At 45.7% G+C, this 10,973-nt stretch overlaps 1 long non-coding RNA gene across 1 annotated transcript in view; it reads right to left on the bottom strand.

Moving 5' to 3' along the window:
• Positions 1-873: 873 nt before the first annotated feature.
• LOC148481561 (uncharacterized) overlaps positions 874-10,973 on the bottom strand; it is a 151,638-nt gene continuing 141,538 nt past the window's right edge. Inside the window, exons 4-5 of the long non-coding RNA XR_015871893.1 lie at positions 4,032-4,444; positions 874-1,330 (exon numbers count right to left, since the gene is read on the bottom strand). This is a non-coding gene — a long non-coding RNA (uncharacterized LOC148481561). The remainder of the gene's footprint in view (positions 1,331-4,031; positions 4,445-10,973) is intronic.

Raw genomic sequence — 10,973 nt, 5'->3', positions numbered from 1 at the left:
CATCCTCAGCCCACATCATATTCCTCAGCCTACATCAACATCCTCAGCCCACATCACCATCCTCAGCCCACATCACCATCCTCAGCCTACATCACCTTCCTCAGCCCCCATCACCTTCCTCAGCCCCATCACCTTCCTCAGCCCACATCACCTACCTCAGTCCACAGCCCCATCACTTTCCTCAGCCAGACCCTATCACCTTCCTCAGACCCCATCGCTTTCCTCAGCCCCCATCACCTACCTCAGCCCACATCACCTTCCTCAGCCCACATCCCCTTTTTCAGTCCACAGCCACATTCCCTTCCTCAGCCAGCCCCCAGCCCTTATCACCTTCCTCATCCAGTCCCTATCACCTTCCTCAACCAGCGTCATCACCTTCCACAGCCCCCATCACCTACCTCAGTCCACAGTCACATCACCTTCGTCAGCCTGCCCCCATCACCACATCACAGACAGATCCCAACTTCCCTGACCAGAGTCCTCACTCTGAAATGCACTCCTCCTGCCTGCTCAGTCCTCGCCCCTGCAGGTCCCGGCCGATGGAGTCAGCAGTGCAGCATGTTCCTTGACTGCTGTGAAGGGCATCTAGATGCTGCCATTAGACGTGTGTCCTGTCTATCAAAGCACGCACAGTGTGTGATGTCATACGTCACTAGGGGGTCATGTGGTCGCCCAGCGCTGCCAGAACCAGACTGACTCTGTCACTCTGTAGCGATTGTGACAGACTCAGTGTGTATATGTTAACAATATTGGATCAGAACCTCTGTACACACCTTCTTATACCTTCTAAGGTTGACGCTAGTTTGCGTACGCAGTCACACCATAAATAAAGACTTAGACATAGAACTTGTGTTTCCAAAGCACAAGTGATATTCAGGTAAAAGTTCAGACAGTTACACGCAATTGATCAAGACACAATTTAGGCGCAAAAGTAAATCATACAGACCACAAGTACAGTATACGTATGCAGGCGCTTCTGGACCCAGAGATAGGCTTCAGCAAGAGACCCCTCGTCATTCAGCATTCAGCACGAAGACTCTCAAATAGTGTCCGTGCACCCATACTTATACCCCCCCAGTATAAACAAGACAAAAGGTATGTCTGTTGCTGATGTCATTGGTTCTCAGAGGTGAAGCATCTGTTACAGTGCATCTAACAGGCTGGTTCAAACAGACTTTCCCTGCCTCTGACAGCTAGGGGTCTTCCTCCTCACGCCTTCGTCAGCATCCTAACAGTTGAATCTAAAATATACATTTTGGTTGCTTGTAGGTTCTGTGGTCCATAACTCGAGAAAGCATGATGCGATCTCCTCACCGATAGCACCGGGAAACTGTGGAAAGAGTACGCATCAGAACAACTCCAAGAATGACGTGTTTATCTTGTATAATTCCTTAGTTAACAAATATCTTTATTTCTTGGCATTTAAATTAACTGAACCTTCTTGAATCATACACTTTAAAGCTTATTGAACCTTATGTATGAATATGAAATGTGTGGGTATTCAGGGATTAATATGTGTATGGAGATGGGTGCATTTGATTCTAATATTTTAGCAGCGTGGCATGCTGAGCTAAGTAGTTCTACATGTCCCGTCAGCAAGCCCCCCCATCTTTCCTGTGTTCAAAGGAAAGATACCTCTTTTGTCCTCCTAGACTCTTGTGTGAAATGCAAATGTATTATCACCTCAAGCTGTGAAGTTTTTGGGACCATCCTGTCTAGAGTTCAAACAGATCCAATTGTGTATACCAATGCATGGATTATATTACAATTGTCACAACTTTACTGTATCTGCATCCAGGGATTCCCAATTTGTATGTAAAAATACCCATTGTCTATTTCTATTTACTTTTACTCAGAAAGCTTGTTTTTTTTCAGTTGCCCTTGGTAGAATAACATTGCCATCTGTTCTTAGCTCCTGAGTGGTAACTTGAAATGACGCTGATCATAAAATGGTGTCTAGCAGATTCTTGTTTCTAAAATGGAGTCTAGCTGCCATTTGCAAGATGGCGTTGCGCAAGCTTCAATTTTAAACTGATCTTGTCTCAGCTAATAATCCAGTTTTGACAGTCCACCCTTTGATAGCGAACAACATGCTATCACAATCTGCTATTTAAATTTAATTTATACTTACATTTACATATTATTTAGTGTTATTATGGGATGGCACAAGGTGGTTCTTAATCCATCAATAATGTGTCTCTAGGTGGGGACATAAAACTACTATTATATGCACACCGCGGATCTTGGAAGATCATGTGACAGGTGTGGGAATGCACTAGTCTTATAACAGAAGTCTTGAAGGGGAATTTGAGACTTTACATTGTCTGAGGTGTTCTATAAATAACATTTCAATAATATATTCTATGCATGTCTAAATATTATACATTTAAATGATGGTACTTCCTATCTCAGGGTTGTAATGCAGTTCCGTATCTACCTCGGTATACACATTATCATTTCTGACCACCATCATAGTTTCATTCTTTCGTTTCACTCTGTTTTTACATTTTCCACACTTTAACACAATAGGAACACACCGGATGCATATGCCAATTACTATGATGACAATCAATATAAGGATCAAGAATTTGCCTATGCTGGTGATCACTTCCTGGACCCATTCACCTAGACCTGAGAACCATTCCACTGGGTTCAGCCATGACACCCATCCTTCTATCTTTTCCCCTGCTTCAGCCACTGATACATTATGGTTCTTACGAAATTCCCACTTTAGCTGCAGAATCTCATCCATCTTATGGTCTATCACCTCCTTAGGGTCGCTGGTATCATTGGTGACATAAGTGCAACATTTTACTCCAAATTGGGTGGCTAACGTTACGCAATACCCTCCAGTAACAGCAGTTAAATAATTCAACACTAGCCTGTGTTGCACTAGTTCTTTCTTGTACGCTTGCAATTCTCTCCCTGTGTACCTGAATGTGTCATCATACATCTTGGTGATATTATCTATTAATTTAGCAAGTTCCTGGATATATCTAAAATTTAATGTACCCCTAGCAATTCTGGTGGGATCCAGGGCAACTAAAACTTGGAAGCCAGTTGTCTCACTGATTAACTGAGCGGCTTTATGCATATCACCAGGTATCATATTTCTCTTGCCTCTGTGTTCATATTGTGTGTGAAGATATGGTGATGGTGTGTTTTTATGTATTCCCAACATTTCAACATGTGTGAGGGTCATAACTTCTGGGACTACTCTTCCCAGATAACACAAACCTTCGGAACTCGGGGAGAGCCATTTATACGCTTTTCTTCCACATATAAAATATACATTATCAGGGAGAACATAAGGAATGGTATGCATCATTATCATTAAAAACATTTCTCTTGCAAACAATCCTATCTCAGGCTCTTCCATCTGGTATATGCAAGTTTCTGGTTGTATTATTTTAGCACAATAACCATCTGGTACTTTACCAATCATTTCTTTGGTGGAACTCAATGTATACCGGTACCTAAAATGTTTCCCACTGGATTTAATTGAGCGTAACAGATCATAGTTTATGGACTCATTATCAGCTCTTTGTGAGGAGGTCATCGTCTGATTATTCCCCGTCACTTCTCAACCTCCGGGTTTATTGGGGTTGGTTATGTTTAAACACAACAGTGATCTATCTACTTGGAATTGATAGTGTTTGAAATTAGGTGGTTTGGATGAGAGGAATTTTCCATCCAATGTTTTCCCTTTTTGTAATTCTAAAATTTCCGTGGTATTCAGCGGAAATGGCACCAACCCTACATTATGCTGTCCCTGTGGCACATGTGAACGCACCCAGCAATCAGTTTGATTTAACACTTTGCCTACCATGCTATGATAATCCTCTAGAGGATACCCACCCCAGTACGGATTATATTTAGGTTGGCACAGTTGGATACAGTTCTCATCAACTAGGGACCCACAAAGCTCACAAATACAGGAATCCTCAGACGATAACCCTCCATACCTTCCCCGAGTATCCGGAATGACAGCTCTTTTAACAATAAAAGTACTAAGTTTGGAAAGACACTACCCTGATTGGCATTGCACTCCTCCTTTCTCCACTCCATCAGCACTGCCATCAGTTCCCGTTTCCTCAATCGGTCCCCCATCACAGAAACTGGATATTCCCGAACCGACCAGGATGGTGAACACTCTGAAAGAGAATATGAAAATGAACACAGCAGGCCCGTCCATTGTCACAACAAGACCTGCAAATTTCTCTCAGTTCAGGTATCTCACTACGACCTTTTCAATCCTCCCGGAACAAGCTCGCGAGCGACAGATCCACACTATCAGCTTTGTCTCCCACTTGTTTCTCCACCGGTTGATTGACCTTTTTGCAGTGAGTGGAATGGATCCCGGTATCTCTCTCGGCCACCTTCAATGATGTAGTACTCGTCAGCAGCACCTGGTACGGACCTTCCCACCGATCAGTCAAACAACCTGAACGTAAGAAATTTCGGATCATTACATATTCTCCTGGTTCAACATCATGGCAGTTCATTTCAGGCATATCATGGGACAACAATTTCAGTTTCTGCTGCTGTTGCTTTAACTGCTTACTCATTGATATAAGATACTTCACAGTTACCTTGTTGTTACCCTTTAGATCTTCCTGTGGACTTATAATCAAATGAGGTTGTCTACCAAACAATATTTCAAATGGGGACAGATTCAGAGGAAATCTAGGAGTGGTCCTTATATTATGTAGGATCAAAGGTAAAGTTTCTGGCCATCCTAGTCCAGTCTCCGCCATGATTTTACTTAGCTTATTTTTAATAGTCCCGTTCATCCTCTCTACCTTGGCACTGGCTTGCGGTCGGTAGGGGGTGTGAAGTCGGCTATTAATACCCATCAGCTTAAACATATTTTGGAAAACATCACCTGTGAAATGGGTACCCCTATCACTCTCGATGATTCTAGGGACAAATTCCTGAACTATTTTCTTGGCAGTAAACGCAGCAGTATTAGTGGCCGCTGGGTAGGCCTCAACCCAGTTAGAGAATACGTCTGTGCACACTAATACATACTTAAGGTTCCTGCAGGGTGGTAATTGAATGAAATCAATTTGTATCACCTGGAAAGGTCCATCAGTCGGTGGAATGTGGGACGGTTCAGTAGGGATCGCTTTCCAAATGTTCTTTCTCAAGCAGGTCAGACAGGACATTGCTATCTTCTCTGCTTGTGAAGAAAACCCTGGTGCTCACCCGTATGCCCTCACCAACTTACACATGCCCTGTTTACCCAGATGAGTCAGACCGTGTGCTGCCTCAGCCAGGCTGGGGTAATATGCCTTGGGGGCTACTGGCTTACCATGTCCATCCCTCCAGAGCCCGGAGGACTCTTGCCCACACCCCTTGGACTTCCAAATGGATTTTTCCTGGAGTGAACACAAATTTTGCATCTCAATTAATTTCAGCATATCAATAGTTTGGAATGACATAATTGTTTCAATTGGGTGAAACATTTTAACCCTGCTGCCCATTTTGCAGCTTCGTCAGCTCTGTTGTTACCCAGTGACACCGGGTCATCCTCACGTGTGGGCTTTGCATTTAATTACTGCCACTGCTTTGGGCAGTTGGATTGCTTCTAAAAGATGTTTTATGTGTCGGGAATGTGCAACTGGTGTGTCTGCTGCTGTCATAAAATTTCTCAGTCGCCATAGAGCCCCAAAATCGTGCACCACCCCGAACGCGTACCCCGAGTCAGTGTAAATGTTAGCAGATTTGCCTGCTGCCAGTTCACATGCTCTAGTCAGTGTGTCACATGCCGCCCTGGAGACCCCAGAATCAGACCCCGTCACCTACCTTTGCGGGTGCTGACCCGCGCTGTCTTCCGGCTCCCGCGCTGTGCGCTGCTTCCCTCTCTCTCTGGCCGGTCTCCACTGTCCTCTGGAAGGTCCCGCTGCTCTGCTGCTTCCACACTGGCTCCTGCTGATCGCTGGTCCGCGCTGACTTCTTCTGAGAAGCGCTGTCCTCCGGTCCATGGGCGCGGCCATCTTGGATTGCCCATGTGACACGCTACCACCAATGAGGAGTCTTCTCCTTCTCTCTCAGCCTGTCAGCTCCGAGTGTCCACTATATAAGGTTCCCCAATGCTGACACAAGTTGCCAGTGCAACTAGTTTCCTAGTGAGCTTTCTCACTGTGCTCCAGTCGCTCCACATAGCTTCCCAGCTACTGACGTCGACCACGGCTATCCAGCAGCTCCACGTAGCTTCCCAGCTATTGACGTCGACCCACAGCTATCCAGCCGCTCCACATAGCTTCCCAGCTACCAACGTCTACCCACGGCTATCCAGCCGCTCCACGTAGCCACCCAGCTACCGACGTCTACCCACGGCTATCCAGCCGCTCCACATAGCTTCCCAGCTACCAACGTCTACCCACAGCTATCCAGCCACTCCACGTAGCCACCCAGCTACCAACGTCTACCCACGGCTATCCAGCCACTCCACGTAGCCACCCAGCTACCAACGTCTACCCACGGCTATCCAGCCACTCCACGTAGCCACCCAGCTACCAACGTCTACCCACGGCTATCCAGCTGCTCCACGTAGCCACCCAGCTACCAACGTCTACCCACGGCTATCCAGCCGCTCCACGTAGCCACCCAGCTACCGACGTCTACCCACGGCTATCCAGCCCCTCCACGTAGCCACCCAGCTACCAACATTTACCCACGGCTATCCAGCCGCTCCACGTAGCCACCCACCTACCAACGTCTACCCACGGCTATCCAGCCGCTCCACGTAGCCACCCAGCTACCAACTTCTACCCACGGCTATCCGGTCGCTCCACGTAGCCACCCAGCTACCAACGTCTACCCACGGCTATCCAGCTGCTCCACGTAGCCACCCAGCTACCAACGTCTACCCACGGCTATCCAGCCACTCCACGTAGCCACCCAGCTACCAACATCTACCCACGGCTGTCCAGCCACTCCACGTAGCCACCCAGCTACCAACGTCTACACACGGCTATCCAGCCGCTCCACGTAGCCACCCATCTACCAACAACTACCAACGGCTATCCAGCCACTCCACGTAGCTTCTCAGCCCCTAACGTCCACACAAGGCTATCCAGTCTTTCCAAGTAGCTTCCACGCTACCAGCTTCTCCACACGGCTCCCAGGCTGCACCAAGTAGCTTCCAGCTCCTAACGTCCACACAAGGCTATCCAGTCTTTCCAAGTGGCTTCCAAGCAACCACACCACTTCTAGCAGTACTCAAATTCCCTATTAGTTCACTGCTTCCTCTCATGCGGAGGAACTTTATTAAACCAAGTCTCCTCCTGTGGGCGTCTGCGCCAAGTGATACAGGTCCAAGGCCCAGTCCGGGAACACAGTCTTTAAATCCCACATTTGTGACACAGTGCTACTAACTCTGCCACCTGGGCTGAGTGAGGAGGACCGAGAGGTTTAGCTTCCATGATGTCTGTGTCATTTACAACAGCATAACCTGTACATAATTCACCTGTGTCTGTTTGTCTATGACAATTCCCATCCGTATAGAAAGTTACATCCACATTCTCTAAAGGTGTGTCATGTATGTCAGGTCTAGCAGTAAAGGTCTGATTCAGATATGTCGTACAATTGTGAGTATCATCATGTCTGCCGAACTCACCTCCCGCCAGCAACTCCTCTCCTTCCACCCTTTGTACATCATGTTGTACATATGGCAGGTATGTTGCTGGATTCAGCATACTGCAACGTTTAACTGTAATATTTGCAGGAGCAATTAAAGCTAGTTCACATTTAGTGAACCTAGCCGAGGAGACATGTCTGGTTTGAGCTGCGTTCAACAGAGCAGATACAGCATGGGGAGTGTAGACAATCATATCATGGCCCAATACTACATCCTCACTTTTACTCACCAATAAAGCGGTAGCTGCTACACTTCTCAAACAGGTAGGGAGTGATCTTGCTACTGTGTCCAATTGGGCACTGTAGTATGCTACGGGCCTACTGGCATCACCATGTTTTTGTGTAAGGACACCTGCAGCACAACCATCGGCTTCCGTACAATATAAATCAAAAGGTTTTTCATAATCGGGTATTCCCAATGCAGGAGCTTTTGTCAGACTATCCTTAAGATTAAGAAAAGCCTGTTCTGATTCCTCAGTGTGTATGACGCGATCGGGTTTTGAGGAAGAGACTAGTTCCTGTAAAGGCAAGGCCAAAATAGAAAAACCTGGGATCCACATTCGGCAATATCCACACATTCCCAAGAAGGTACGAATTTGCTGTTGATTCTGCGGCAGTGTCATGTTTTGTATGGCCTGGATTCTATCATTTGTGAGATGTCATAACCCCTGGGTTAGGCAGTGTCCCAAATATTTTACTCTAGGCTGGCACGGCTGTAACTTGTCCTTAGCCACTTTGTGTCCTTTATGCGAGAGATGAAGTAACAAAAGTTTAGTATCATTCACACATGACATAAAAGAGTCAGAACATAGCAATAAATCGTCCACATATTGAATTAGAACTGATCCATTGGCAGATTGAAAAGCTTGTAAACAGTCATGCAATGCCTGGGAGAAAATACTGGGGCTGTCTATGAAACCTTGGGGAAATCGTGTCCATGTATATTGCACACCTCTGTATGTGAATGCGAATAGATACTGACAGTCAGGGTGGAGAGGCACAGAGAAGAAAGCAGAACAGAGGTCAATGACAGTGAAATGGGTTGCATTTGGTGGAATTTGCATAACGATGACAGCTGGATTTGGCACTACAGGAAATTGGCTCTCTACCACCTTATTAACCCCTCTAAGGTCTTGTACCAGCCTATAACCCCTCCCACCAGCCTTTTTCACTGGAAAAATGGGACTGTTGGCTACACTTGCTGTACGAACTAAAATTCCCTGCTGTAATAACCGCTAAATTATTGGGAATACCCCTAGTTCTACCTCCTGTTTTAGTGGGTACTGGGGAATTTTTGGAGCTTGCCTTCCGCTTTTTAAATCTACCATTACTGGGCTTACGTTTGCCATTAATCCAGTGTCCTGTCCATCTTTAGTCCAAAGGGAATCTGGAATTAGGGACAACATTTCATCTACTTGTGATGGAGTTTCATTTAAAACGGTAGAGTGATACATTATCCTTTGAGGAGTGTCTAACATATCCCCGCACCTCGTATACCATTCTCTCTGGGATATCTAAATATACACCATCAGGGGTGCAATATATGACACATCCCATTTTACATAACAAGTCTCTGCCCAGCAGGTTAGTAGGAGCCACGGCAGCCAGGAGAAAAGAATGTCTGGTATGCAACGGCCCAATAGTAACCTCTGCGGACTTTGTTAAAGGATAACATTCCACTTTACCTGTCACACCCATTGTTGGTATTGTCTCGTTGGTCACCTGTAAATTAACGGGAGATTTCATCACTGACTTGGTCGCCCCTGTGTCTACAAGAAAAGGATATTCAGTACCAGCTACATCAACCATCAAGACCGGTTCTTCCCTAGTACTTCCCGTTAACCTGACTATCTGTAGACTACAGGTATGACCTGACCCCTAGCGTTGGCTACCATTCTCCAATAAAGCATTTACGGCTACAATTGGAGCTGGTGCTTGCTGAACATTTGCTGGCCTCTGTGCATATCCCTTATGGGGATATCTAGGTTTGCCCTGATGTGGGGTCCATACTCTTTTTACTGTGCAGTTTCTACTTAAGTGTCCTGTTTGTTTGCAATTAAAACATGTCCGTGATTCAGGTGAAAGCATGTGTTGTTGTGAAGTTTGAGCAGAGGGTAAAGGTGGTGGATATGGGTAAGGATAGGGAGGGTAAGGGTATTGTGGGGGATAAGAAGTAGGTGGATATCCTTGGACCTGTGGTTGCATTGGGTTAGTGGGATAGAGTTGTGTTTGTTGTTGAGTGGGGTTAGTGAGAGCAACTTGTTCTGACATGAGTGTGTGTGCAAGTGCAAGCGTGTCTGTTGGCTGTGATGTTACCGTCATTCCCTCCAGAGCTTGTATACTGACAGCCATTAATTTTTCGCTCTGGGTCTCCCTCTTTTTTGAGATGTTTTTGTCATGTTCTATGGCAGACTATGAGGTTATCTATTGTAAGTCCCCTCCAGCCAGGCTGTGAGGTCTGAACCCGAGTTTTTAAATTCTCTTTTAAACCGTCCATCAATATCGTGACTATCATTCCCCTGTGGTGAATGCTATCTTTAATATCTTCTATCCCAGTTTACTGGGTGATAGCCTGCAGAGCCCTGTCGCAATAGTCTTCTGCAGTTTCACTCTCCTTTTGTTTGATTGTGAAGATTTTGTTCCAGTTAACTACTACTGGAAAATATACTCCCATTTGAGTTACAATGCGGGAAATGTTACCTTGGTTTACTTGGTCTGTTAAGGGAATGTCGCCATCCAATACGCAATCTGTGATAAATTTTGTCATGTCGGTATTGCGTGGTAGACAGGCCCTTAACACCACACACCAATCTTTATTAGTGGGCTCATGAGAACTACCCAAATTTCTCAAAAATCTTTGACATTTGGCTAATTCCTTTTTTGGATCAGGGAAATCATTTATGATGGAATTTAGTTCTGCTCTTGTCCATGGACAATGCATTACTACTTCCCTCGTGGGCACTACACCGTTTGCATCCGCATTTCCATTCGGAACAGTTATTGTTCGAATGGGATGCAGACCGGCAGCGTTGCTACCTCTGACCTAGTTACCTGGCTGGGGGTTTAATCTGCTGCTGCTATGTATGGTATTAACAACTTCCTCAATGGGTGCAGAGTGTATTAACACTTCCCTTGCTGTTACCGATGGAGATGGCGGCACCACCCGTGATTGTGGTGATGCAGCATCTATCATTTGCACAGCATGGGAAATGGCAGACATTACAATAGGCTCATCATCTACATCATAAACATTTTCTTTATGGTTACTTAAGAGGGGGTACAAATTACTTGTTACATTTTTATTGGTATTTTTGGTAACTGTACTTGCA

This window comes from Taudactylus pleione, unplaced genomic scaffold (assembly GCF_031769625.1).
Source record: "Taudactylus pleione unplaced genomic scaffold, aTauple2 ptg000573l, whole genome shotgun sequence".
Lineage (NCBI taxonomy): Eukaryota > Metazoa > Chordata > Amphibia > Anura > Myobatrachidae > Taudactylus > Taudactylus pleione.
The sequence above is the reverse complement of the archived record's forward strand: the minus strand, read 5'-3'. Positions and strand labels throughout refer to the sequence as shown.